This window comes from Herpailurus yagouaroundi, unplaced genomic scaffold (assembly GCF_014898765.1).
Source record: "Herpailurus yagouaroundi ecotype Mexico unplaced genomic scaffold, PumYag 140, whole genome shotgun sequence".
NCBI lineage: Eukaryota > Metazoa > Chordata > Mammalia > Carnivora > Felidae > Herpailurus > Herpailurus yagouaroundi.
The window spans coordinates 68,832,771-68,846,456 of NW_024412395.1; positions in this window are offsets into that span (position 1 = coordinate 68,832,771).

Sequence of the window (13,686 nt, forward strand, 5' to 3'; positions counted from 1 at the left end):
TCTCCACATCTCTTGTTTAGTGGAACACATCTGCAGATCCCTCTTGGCCCAGAAAGTTTTATTATGTAGAAAACTAGTCGACTATGTTAGTGTAGAGGAATGGGAAGTATACTGCATTTGGATCCAGCAAGTCTCATTTTCAACAACAGCTCTGCCACTTACCAATTTCGTCAACACAAAGGCCTTTATCTCTGGGCACTCCCATTTTCTCATTTGAGAAAAGGGCTCTGCCTTGACCAGTGTTTAAGGTTTAGGGACACTAAAATGAGTAGTGTATTATTAACTAAGTTCCAAATTGCAAAGAGCTACATAAGAGTCGATGGTGGAGTTATTATTCCTACACCAGTCTTTCAGGGACTGTGGTAGTCCCAGTTGCACATGCCCTTGAAGAGCGATATTCACGAATTTTTGTGCCACCCCTCTTGCTTGCCAAGATCTTAATGATCTCTGAGTGTTGTACATGATCTAATACATTCACTGCCTTGAGTACACCTAGACCCAGAATGGCTGTCCTATACAATACAGGTGAGTCAACTGCTTATAGTAACTACGCAGTGATCAGGTACCTTGCACCATACGAAGCAATGAGGGAGAAAACGACACGAAATAACTGAAGGCCTTGTCCCATTGTCATCAAGGAACACAAGTAGATGCTAAAAAAGATAAATTTACATGAAACAAAGAAACATAAGCCAGAGCATATAAATACTTTGGGGAGTGCATTAAGGCCAGTAGAAATTCATAGAAAGGACAGATTATAGAGTGCAATTAGCTAAGTAATACATGATCACTTTTAATAGAAGAAATCCAAGAACCTTTGAATTTTAGCTGGGAGCTAGAATCTCTGGAGAAATATTCCAGAGGGGCTCAACTTTCCAATCACCTTGAGCCCTGGATGTCTCAGTTTAATTTTTCACTTTTACAAGAAAGATTAAAAACGCAATTCAGCTTCTCACGGTTCCCTCCAGCTTCAGCCTCTTCTTCCTATCAAACCAAAAGCACGTGGTATGATGGGGACACAGCAAATATTCTCAGGACAGCTGTGATAAATTAGCTCATCTCTGGGAGCTTTGTGACTCAGGCTTTTCCTCTATCATCTATTAGGATCCTACATTACAATTTGCAAGAGTAAAACGTACACAGGTGTTCACCAGGTGTGTCTGTTTTATAGATGTGGTTGCATTCAGGATAGAGGACTCAACCATTTCTTAGTTCTTGAAGAACTGATTCTAGGCCTCAGTGCTTACGTGGGGAGCTCATAAATCCATCTCAATTTCAGTGAAGCCCTTCCCAAGTATACACATGATAATAATACCCACCTCTTGAGTAAGCATTTACCAATTCAATTTCCAAAGCAACCTTGAAAGTTATTATTTTTCTCAAATCATATATAAGGAATTATGATTCAAAGAAATTTACCTGCTCAAGTTTGCTCAGCTACTAAGTGGTAGATTTAGGGTTTAGGGTTCTATATCAGAGATGTCTGACTCCCAAGTGAGTATGTTTATTTCTTCCTACGTCTTAGATCTGCCTGACACCAATATTTCCAGTCTCCAGAGAATAGATGTCTCAGCACCCTCACAGTTGATCATTCCCTTGACACTCCTTTTTTTTTTTTTTTTTTTTTTTAGTTTACTTATTTTGAGAGAGAGAGGGAGAGAGACAGCAAGAGAGAGCATGAGCAGGGGGAGGGACAGGAAGAGAAGAAAAGAGAGAGAATCCCAAGCAGGCTCCATGCCTTTAGTACAGTTCAGCTTGAACTCACAAATTGTGAGATCATGACCTGAGCCAAAACCAAGTGTCAGACACTTAACCAACTGAGCCACCCAGGCACCCCTCCCTTGGTCCTCTTTATCCCATCCCTTCACATCTCCTGCAGGACATTTTTCTGTGTCATCTCTATCCTCAAAAAAGAAACAAAAAAACCCAAAGATTTCCCTTAAGTACTCATCTTGTGTAGTCTCTTTTTCCCCTTCTACTCCCGCACCCCTCAGTTATACTTCACCCTTTGCATTAGAATATCATCGCCAGCAGTACCAGAGACATCCATATCTCTATTGATAAATCCAAAGACTTTTCATCTTCCTTCCCTATAGTATTTGATACTCTGACTATTCCCTTCTTACTGAAACTCCTTCCTCTCAAGACTCCCTGGTCCTACATAGTCCTCTTATATTCCTTGCTTTTCTGGTCAAACATCCTTTTCTGTTTCCTTTCAGAGAGTTATTGTGGTTTTCCAACATTGTCCCATCAGCATGTTACCCATGCTGCCCATTCTCTTGGGCTATATTAATTATTAGCTCCCTGGAGTTCATTTTCATTTACATGCTAACGACTTCCAGTCAAGGCTTTCTTCCTGAATTATAGATCTGCAGACTTGTATTTCTTTTTTTTAATTTTTATTTTTTATTTTAAGATGGTGCTGCATACACAAGTGGGGGTAGGGGCAGAGAGAGGGAGACAGAGGATCCGAAGGGGCTCATCGCTGACAGCAGTGAGCCCTATGTGGGGCTTGAACTCATAAACAATGAGATCATGACCTGAGCCAGTCTGATGCTCAACCTACTGAGCCAACCAGGTGCTCTTGTAAACTTGTATTTCTAAGTGTCTGCATTGAACATCTTCCTCTGAACAAGTTCACCAAGCTCAAAGAGTCCAAAATGAAACCATTATCTCTCATTGTTCTTTGTACCCATTAACACTGCCACCATTATTATAGTCCCAAAGATCAGGAACATAGGAAGACACCCTTCCTTCTCCCTCAACATACATCCAATTGATTGCCAAGTCTTGTTGGCTTTATTACATGTTTCTTCACTCAATTATTTCCCCCTTCTAAAAAAAAAAAAAAAAAAAAAAAAAAAAAAAAAAAACCTAAACTACATTAACTCCCAAGTACTTAGAAGATATAGTGACATAATATTTTAAAAGAAGAGGGAAGGAGGAGGAGGGGAGAAAGGAGGGCACAGGGAGGAGGAAAATGCCTACTTCTTGGTTCCCATCTCTTTCTGTTTTCCTCTTTTGGCTTCAGCCATTGGAAACATAAATTTTCCCAGGCACATGAGCAGTTTCACACCTCAGAATTTTGCTCAGGCTCTGACCTTTGCCGGAAATAACCATTTCCCTTGTCTAGTTCATTCCCTCATTCAACAAATATTTGTTGAATACCTATTATTAGCCAGGTCTACTCCAGGAACTGAGGATATATCTGTGAACAACACAAACAAAGTCCCTGATGCTGGAGAGCTTATAACCTTGAGTGGAAAAACAATAATAAATAAGTGAGTAAATATGAAAACAGGTAATTCCAGACAATGATATGCCATGAAGGAAATAAAGAGTGTGTTGTTTTAGAGTTGTTCAGGAGGTGGTGGTGGGAAGAATGCTGAAGATTAGGGCCATCTGAAAGAAGTAACAGGGAATCTGAGACCTAAAATTTGAAAAAAGCTCTATCGCTAGAGAACGGGGGGGAAAAATGGCATTCTAAACAGAGGTAACAGCAGGTGTATGTGGCTTGGAATTATATATTAATTTTCTATGGCTGCCATAAAAATTATCACAAACTTAGTGGCTTAAAACAACACCATGTACCATCTTATAGTTCTGTAGATCAGAAGTCTGGGTCTCATTGGGCCAAAATCAAGGTGTCAGCAGGCCTGCATTCCTTTTTAGAGGTTCTGGCAGAGAATCCATTTCCTTGCCTTTTCAACATTCTAGGGGTCACTCACGATCCCACAGCCTCTTCCTCCATCTTCAAAGCCAGCAACATAGCATCACTCTGACACTATTTTTGTGACCACATCTTTCTCTGACCACAGGCAAGAAAGGTTCTCTGGCTCTAAGGACACATGTGACTATACTGTTTCCACCTATATCATCCAGGATAATTTCTCCCCTCTCAAGATCCTTAATCACATCTGCAAAGTCCTTTTGACATGAAAGGTAACATATTCACAGCTTCTGGAGATTAAGACATGGACATCTTTGGAAGGCCATTATTGCTCCTATCAAACATAGGAATAAACTTTGAATATGCAAAAATGAAAAGAAAGCCTTTATGGCAATAGTCTGTTGGTAAAGTCTCACAGGTCATGAATAGGAGTTTAGATTTTTTTTCTAAATGCAATGAGAATCTATTAAAGAGGGTTTTTTTTAATTTTTTTTAATGTTTTTATTTATTTTTGAAGAAGAGAGAGAGAGACAGAGCATGAGCGGGGGAGGAGCAGAGAGAGAGGAGACACAGAATTTGAAGCAGGCTCCAGGCTCTAAGCTGTCAGCACAGAGCCCAATGAGGGGCTCAAACCCACAAACTGTGAGATCATGACCTGAGCCAAAGCCAGACAGTCAACCGACTGAGCCACCCAGGCACCCCTATTAAAGAGTTTTAAACAGAGGAATAACATGCTCTAGTATCAGTACTGTTTTTTTTTTTTTAATCTAAATGACTTATGAGAAATATATTTTAGCAAGGCGAGAATAGAAGTGAGGACACAAGTTAGGAAGTACTTTTACACCAAATGAAACATAATGGTTTCTTGGACTAGGGAAATCCAGTGAAAATAGAAAGAAGCAGAGGGATTCAAGATGTATTTTGGAAATAAAATCACTGAGAAATTAGATAAAGAAAGTTGAAAGGACACCTCTGCCAACGAAGGGGATGATAGAGCCGGCAAAGCTCAAATTTTACCACCTCACCCTCCGCGCGGAAAAACCAGCCTGTTCCTTCATAGAACTGGCCACCATGTTCTGTACAGACTACTCTAACACCACATTATATTTACATGTCTGTTTCCCCTATCAAATTGAAAGCTCCCTGATATTATAGATATTGTTTGGTTTTTATATTTGCCCAATGATTATTTGTTGAACCCATATTGTTTGGTAAACAATCAGTAGAACTTGATGATTGAAAGGCCATGACAGAAGTGGCAGTGAAACAAATGAAAATGATTCTAAGATGTCAACACAGAGCACTAGGAAAATGATGGTCCTGGTGAAAGGAATAGCTCAGCTAGGAAGAGCAATGGGTAACAAAGTAGAAGAACGGCACAGAACTGATTAGGTGGATCTCTGCACATATATGCTATGAAATACCATAACCATAATTTCTGAACAGAAAAAGCCTGCATATTATGAATATACTCTCTTTCTGGCAGAAAGTCACTGAAAATAATAACCATAACAATAGTAATAATGGTAAAATGTATTAAGTACTTGTTGCAAAAACTATGTAAGCATTTTATATGTATTAACTCAATCCTTAAATCAATGCTATGGGGTAAGTGCTATTATTTTCCCAGTTTTACATATGAAGAAAGGAAATTGAGGCTCATAGAAACTAAATAACTCATGGCGTGTCATACATCAAGAAATTACCAGATCCAGGTGTAGAACTCTGGCTGCACAGTCTTTTCATAATAAGGAGCTGAGGTTCAAAGACATTATATGATGTTTATTTCCTTAGCTTAAACTCCATCACTGATTTTTTTTTAAACAAATGACAACACTGGGAGAATCCCTTGAAATGTATTTAGCACCACATTTTTCCAAGTAAACAGATATATGAACCAACGTATTTAGTCACGAATGCTATCCGTATCCAAACTTTATAAATATAGCTTACCTCTAGCTGAGTATTTGTAATAAAAATACATCTTCCTACACCTAGGCATAATTAGAAATAATTTTTTTGTATTGGAAATTGTTAACTTCTTATGTTATGAACTTTCATTTTAATGTAAATATGTTTCAGAGTAAGTCATATTTTGAGAAAAGTTTGCAATTTTACATTCCAAAATACAGTCTTATCTCCTGAGGCAATCAATAGTCACATTTAGAAGTTATGGAGCGCTCTGTGTGCCAAAATTGTAAGTGACCTACCTGATAAATAATTTGGCTTGTGTGGCATCCTACTCTTTACATACCATTTGAGTACATACATATTCTTTGAGACTCACAATAACCCAGTAAAGTAATATGGTCAGGATAATCACATTTTATACTGGGATTCAGAGAAATTAGTGACTTTTCAGAAGTTACACAATGCAAACAGTCTCAAACATAGGCTTCTGAATCCTAGCACTCTATCCATTGTACCTCATGATAATTAAACTATAATTCAGATTTTTACTAACTGGAAAGGCAGTATCAAAAAAGTCTGCAGAAATGAGATCTGATGTACAGCATAGTGACTATGTATACTTGAAATGTGCTAAAAGAGTAGGTCTTAAATGTTCTCACCACACACACAAAAAGATAATTATATGAGATGATGGATGTGTTAATTAACTTGATTATAGTTGTTATTTCACAATGTGTATATATATATATAAACACTTTCTACACCTTAAAGATACATAATTTTATTTATCACTTATACTTCAATAGAGGTAAAAAATATCTATTTTGTTATATAAAATAATAACAATAATAACAATAAATTCTGCAGAAGTGTAGTGGTTATGAGCACAGACTCTGAAGCTGGACTGATGGTGTCCAAATCCTGGCCCACTACTTACTGGCTAGGTGACCATGAAAACATTGCATATCTTCTCTGCATAGTTTCCTTGTCTGCATAATGAAAATATAATATTGCCTACCCCACTGGGTTGTTAGGAGGATTAAATAGTTGATATTTGTAAAGCTCTTAGATAAGGTCTGGCATAAAAGTAATATCTAAGTGCCAGTTAAATAAAAACACATAACCTCATTAGTGCTTCTTAAAAAAAAAAAAAACACATAATTTCTCATTCTATTCTCATTTAATTTCTCATTACAATAGTTTAAAATTTAACTATTGGGGAGCCTGGATGGCTCAGTCAGTTGAGCATCCTACTTCAGCTCAGGTCACGATCTCATGGTCCAGGGGTTTGAGCCCTGCCTCAGGCTCTGTGCTGACAGGTCAAAGCCTGGAGCCTGCTTCAGATTCTGTGTCTCCCTCTCTCTCTCTGCCCCTTCCCCACTCATGCTCTGTCTGTCTCTATCTCTGTCTCAAAAGTAAATAAATGTTAAAAATTTTTTTAATAAAATTTAACTGTATATATATATATATATATATATATATATATAATGGAATATTACTCAACTATAAAAAATGAAATATTGTCATTTGGGACAGCATGGATAGAACTCGAAGATATTATGCTAAGTGAAATAAGTCAGACAGAGAAAGACAAAGACCGTATCATTTCACTTACATGTGGAATCTGAAAAAAAAAACAAAACAGGGGCACCTGGGTGACTTAGTCAATTAAGCATCCAACTCTTGATTGAGCCCCGCATCAGGCTCTGTGCTGAGCACAGAGCCTACTTGGGATTTTCTCTCTCCTTCTTTATCTGCCCCTCCCTACTAGCTCTCTCTCTCTCTCTCTCTCTCTCTCTAAAAATAAATAAACATATTAAAAATTCTTGATAAAATAACACTTAATTGTTAACATTTATATAAAGATGAAAACCTAAGGTAAATAGAAGGAAGTTTAATTATCCACAACAGTATGCTCCACTAATTCAATCCTCATTCTTTTTTTTCTTTTATATTATGTTTATTAAGGCATGATTTATTTTTTAAAATTTTTAAAATTTTTTAAAGATTTTTTACTTTTAAGTATCTCTACACCCAATGTGGGGTTTGAACCCACAATCCCAAGATTAAGAGTCACATGCTCTATTGAGCCAGCCAGGTGCCCCAAGGCATGCTTTAAATAGAGCAAGATTCACCTTTTTAGGTGTACATTTCCTTGAGTTTTGACAAATGCATACAATCATGTAACCATCTTCACAATCTAGAGGATATTTTATTACTCCCAAAAGTCCTTCCATTTGGAGTCAATCTTTTCCCATCCGCATCTGGGAACCACTGATCTGATTTCTGTCCCTATAGCTTTGACTTTCCAGAATATTATATAAATGAAATTACACAGCGGGTAGCCTTTTTTGTCTGGCTCTGTGATTTCATCCATGCTTAGCATGTATCAGCTGTTCATTCCTTTTCTTAAATTTCTATGTTTATATTTTTAAGTTTATTCCTTCATTCTTAACCATTAATCCATTGTTTACTAAGCCTAATAAATCCTAAAACATGGATAATTGTTTGTATTGGAATAGAAAATTCTCTGTAGCTAAAATGAGAGTCCATGAGTCAGGGCTTCCCCTGAGGGAAACTTTTTAGATGGCAGGGCTAGGTACAGGCTACAAAGGAGAAATTGTCCAGAAACTCAATGACACCAAAGGCCATTTATACCAAATGAGCTTGTTATGTTCCATATACTCCTTTTAAAAAATTAAAAGCCTCAGAGTCAAGTTGCTTCTCAACAAAATAAGGAGCCATTCAGTCCATCAGACTCAGTTCTTACATTGTTCAGTTGACAATTATCTGGCCGTCAGAGGTCTGGGAATTGTGTCCTTGGGATGGAGAGGGAAGTAGAGGGCAAGGAAATTAATGTAACATATTTTATCACCTTTCCCAAGTCCATCAGCACTTTGTTTAATATTTAAAATTTTCCTGTGTATTGGGGCAAACTACTGCTTCAGCCCCTTTAGTAAATTCAGTGCTATCTGCTGAGCTGTGGAGTTCTCTGCCTTTGAGAGAATATGCAAGAAGTTTTTGTAAATTGGCTCTTAGGAAAGAATAGCATTCTATATAAAATTGCCATTTGAGGGGCGCCTGGGTGGCGCAGTCGGTTAAGCGTCCGACTTCAGCCAGGTCACGATCTCGCGGTCCGTGAGTTGGAGCCCCGCGTCAGGCTCTGGGCTGACGGCTCAGAGCCTGGAGCCTGTTTCCGATTCTGTGTCTCCCTCTCTCTCTGCCCCTCGCCCGTTCATGCTCTGTCTCTCTCTGTCCCAAAAATAAATAAACGTTGAAAAAAAAAATAAATAAATAAATAAAAATAAAAAAAATAAAATTGCCATTTGAAGTTCATTTATGCTGTAGTTTTGTTTTACATTTCATATTTGTGTTCAGTGTTTGAATAAAAAAAAGATACCAGTTATCAATATGTCAGAAGGATTCCAACCAATATCTTTTAAGTATTTATTTTTGACAGAGCGAGCACAAGCCAGGGAGGGGCAGATAGTGAGGGAGACAGAAGATCTGAAGTGGGTTCTGTGCTGACAGCAGTGAGCCTGATGCAGGACTCAAACTAATGAAAAGTCAGATGCTCAACTGACTGAGCACCCAGGAGCCCCTCAAAATGATTTTTTAAATACTTTTTTAGATAATCTGTGAGTAATAAAAAGATTCATCCCATCTCTCTCTCCCCAGTGTAGATATATCAAATGGGAAATGACCATCAGTAGTAAGTCTTAAATCAATGTTGAAAAGCAGGAATTTCACAATCCCTACTATCAAAATTATTTATAGTATGCAAGTACTTTAATAATCATTAATAAGATAAGATGACATTATTGAATAAAAAAAATATAGGGGCGCCTGGGTGGCTCAGTTCAGTGGGCGTCCGACTTCAGGTCAGGTCATGATCTCACAGTCCGTCGGTTCAAGCCCTGAGTTGGGCTCTGTGCTGACAGCTCGGAGCCTGGAGCCTGCTTTGGGTTGTGTGTTTCCCTCTTTCTTTGCCCCTCCCCCACTCACGCTCTGTCTCTGTCTCTCAAAAATGAATAATTGTTTAAAAGAAATTTAAAAAGGGGCGCCTGGGTGGCACAGTTGGTTAAGCGTCCAACTTCAGCCAGGTCACGATCTCGCGGTCCGTGAGTTCGAGCCCCGCGTCAGGCTCTGGGCTGATGGCTGAGAGCCTGGAGCCTGTTTCTGATTCTGTGTCTCCCTCTCTCTCTGCCCCTCCCCCATTCATGCTCTGTCTCTCTCTGTCCCAAAAATAAATAAACGTTGAAAAAAAAATTTAAAAGAAATTTAAAAAAATATATGATGCACTTGGATTATAATTTTTAAATATCTTCAAGTAATAGTGAGCTCATTTTTGTGTAAATACAGTAAAACCTTGAATTGGGTTAACTTATTCTTGTGAGTGTTCTGCAAAACGAGCCAACATTTCTAATAAATTTTAACTTGATAAATAAGCGATGTGTTGCAATACATACAAGTAGTATGTGATGCTGAATGTCACATGATCACATTTGAGCCAATGGTTCCTCCCCCCCCCTCACTGCAGGATTGTGGGTGATCATCTCCCCTGCCCGAATACTCAGTCTCAGACCATGGTGTTTGGCAGAAATCAGTGATTTTTCTGAACCTTGGAAGGTGCCCACAACTGGCACTAGTGTATTTTTTGTCACTTCAAAAAATACAGTCCTTTGCTTTTCCATTCAAAAGTAAGTTTAGGAATGCTTTGTTTCATTCTAGGTCAGGCTGCCTACAGATATAGATCCTTTCCTCTGCTGCCTTATTGCCAGTTACATTAAATATGGTTTATGACAAGAGTTTACTAATACTGCACTGTAGTCAACATCTGTGCGAACATATACAATGGCCCCCATGCAGGAAAAGATTCCACTGAGTCAATAGATAGCAGTGATTCTGTCAGTGATAGTGAAAACCAGGAAGGTTTTCAAAGGTAAGTGCAGGTTAATTTGTTTTTCTTTACATTTTGTATTTTCTTTGTTACTTTGTATTGTGTAATCATTTTCCTATAAATATTTTTGGGTTGTGGAAAGAATCATTTGAGTTTCCATTATTTCTTATGTGGAAATTAACTTTGATATACAAGTGCTTTGGATTACAAGCATGTTTCTGGAATTAATTATGCTCACAAACCAATGTTTTACTGTATATAATTATGAATTCAGATAAGCTCTGACCATAGTCATTGAAGTCTTAATTAAATATTAAAAATGTGTCACTATGTATCCAAGTTTTTCAATGTTCTTTTATTTCCTGTTACAATTTTTTATTTAAATTTTAGTTTAGTCAGTTAAAATTTAGTTAACATATAGTTTCAGGAGTAGAATTTAGTGATTCATCACTTACATATAACACCCAGTGCTCAATACAACAAGTGCCCTCCTTTTTTTATTACATTTTTTTTTAACATTTATTTATTTTTGAGACAGAGAGAGAGAGAGAGAGCATGAACAGGGAGGGTCAGAGAAAGAGGGAGACACAGAATCCGAAACAGGCTCCAGGCTCTGAGCTGTCCGCACAGAGTCCGACGCGGGGCTCGAACCCACAGACTGTGAGATCATGACCTGAGCCGAAGTCGGACGCTTAACCGACTGAGCCACCCAGGCGCCCCTGCAAGTCCCCTCCTTAATCCATCACCCATCTAGCCCATCTCCCCACCCACCTCCCTTCCAGCAATCCTCACTTTGTTCTCTATAGTGAAGAGTCTCTTATGGAATGCCTCCATCTCTTTTTTTTTTTCCTTATATTCATGTTTCATTGCTTAAATTCCATATATCAGTGAAATCATATGGTATTTGTGTTCTCTGACTGACTTATTTCACTTAGCATGATACACTCTAACAAATGGCAAGATTTCATTCATTTAGATGGCTGAGTAATATTCCATTATATACCACATCTTCTTTATTCATTCATAAGTTGAAGGATATCTGGGCTCTTTCCAATGTTCTAAACACCGCAAGTACTCCATGGCTCATTGATTATACTGCTTTGAAATCAGAAACATCCTGTACATTTAGATCATATTGCCATAATTACTATTTAAGTAAAATATGTACATATTCATACATAAAAATATACACCCATACAAAGAGAGTTGGTGAAAAGTCAACTTAGAAATTTCATTTTGCGTATGATATGAAGTTACTACACTCATATAAATCTGACTCCTTGGCACCTAAAGATGAGAAAATCAAAGCCTCCTGTGAAAACTTACTACAAAAATTGGGTCATTATTCCTAATGCATAGAAAATACTAACACAGGCTTCACTCACTAGTTGGAGAGTATATTATTTTAATTTTTTTTTAAGTATGCGAATGATACAGTCTCCTGAGATTTTGAAGAACACATGGACCTCATTTCCTTGTTTTACACAGACTTACTTTTGCTTTCTCTGGAATAATTGCAATCATAAGATATTATTCGATGAGTGAGATTTTATAAATGTGCCTTGTCTTCCCTTTCAGCATCATCTCCACTTCCATGATTTTGGAATGAGAGGAATCTGGAGAATTATCCCTGGAACATCTGGAATCTCTTTTTCCACAAATATTATACCTAGCTAAAACAATCAAGGGACACTTAGAACTTTGGCAATTTCTCTCCCTGTTACCTTAACTACAATTAAATGTATACACATTTAATTATAAGAAGAGATTCTTTATTAATTTGCATCTTATAGTCTATCTCTAAGGCCCATTAGTTGGCTCCAGAAGCTACGGTGCACTTAATTTACTAAATTTGTTCTGGATTCTGTTCATTTTTTAATGAATCTATTAAACACTCTCCAAATTATTTCAATTATTTGGGACATGGAAATCATCTGTTAAAGAAAAGAATTAAGAAGTTATTGTGCTCCTCAGGCACAAGCATTGGCCACCACACCCTTGTTTCAAATGTACTTGGCTCATCCTAATATATCCATCCTACCTACTTAAGGAAGTGAGGATTCTGGTTTCAAAAGTTATATGCAATTCAACACAATGCACATTTACTGAGATATTACTTCCAGGATGCAAACGTATATAAGACATAGTCATTGCCCTCCAAGGGCTCACCTGATTTGGTGGTAATATATACAAGCACTGATATCTAAAATCCACATAATACCAGGATGAGTTCTATTATAGAAATGCACACAACAACAGATAAACAGGGTAGGGTAAAAGGACATGGAGTCATAAGGAATCTGAAAAGAGCTTATGGATGTGGTAGACTTTAAGCAGACCTTCAAAGAATAGATGGCACTCCAACAAAGTTCAGCTGAAGGGAACTTAGCAAAGACAGAGAGGAAAACATTCAAATGGCTTAAAGAAATTGTTAGTAGCCTAGCAGAGTTAAGTCATGGGTCACTCAATAGTACAAAGTGGGGGAATAAAACTTAATATTTTAAAAAGCATATTTATATTTTATATTTTAATACTTAAAATCTTCTTAAGTAAAACATAGTATTTTAAAAGCTTAAAGTATTTACAGTAAAGGAGGTGGGAAGAGGGGCCAGGAAATATTTAAAAGCCAATTACAATAAATCCCAACTTTAATAATACTTTCATCTTTTAATAGCCTAGTCAGTATTTCAAGATAATATCTATGCTAATTATTCTATTTCAAGGTACTATGGTTTTTTTTTAAATGATTTCACTAAACTAATATACTACTGGACTATATTCTCCAGAACCCTCTGTCAATAGAGAGGTGCAGAAAGACATCAATAACATGCCTACATCTTTATTCTTATAGAAAAAAAAATGTATTTCTAATATTCTGTGTGGTTTCCTTGTAGAACCACACCCATATCTCTGCTTCCAAAAGAAGACATAGCTCAAGAAAAAATGTGCATGAATCAGTAACCATACATAGATTTGAATTCTGTTTTTCACATAGCAACCTCATCTCCTTTCCTAGGTTCACTCCGAAGTGGTTTTTCAGCAGCCTGAGAGTCAACACAGAAAAGAGAAATGGAAAACATATCTTTAAGTCCCTCTCTGATGCAAGTCTGTGACTGTTACTAGCCCTTTAAAGTATTTAGAAAGATAAATACCATTCCAAATTCCAAATCCTGAAGAAAGGGAATGAATTGCAAGTATAATCAAA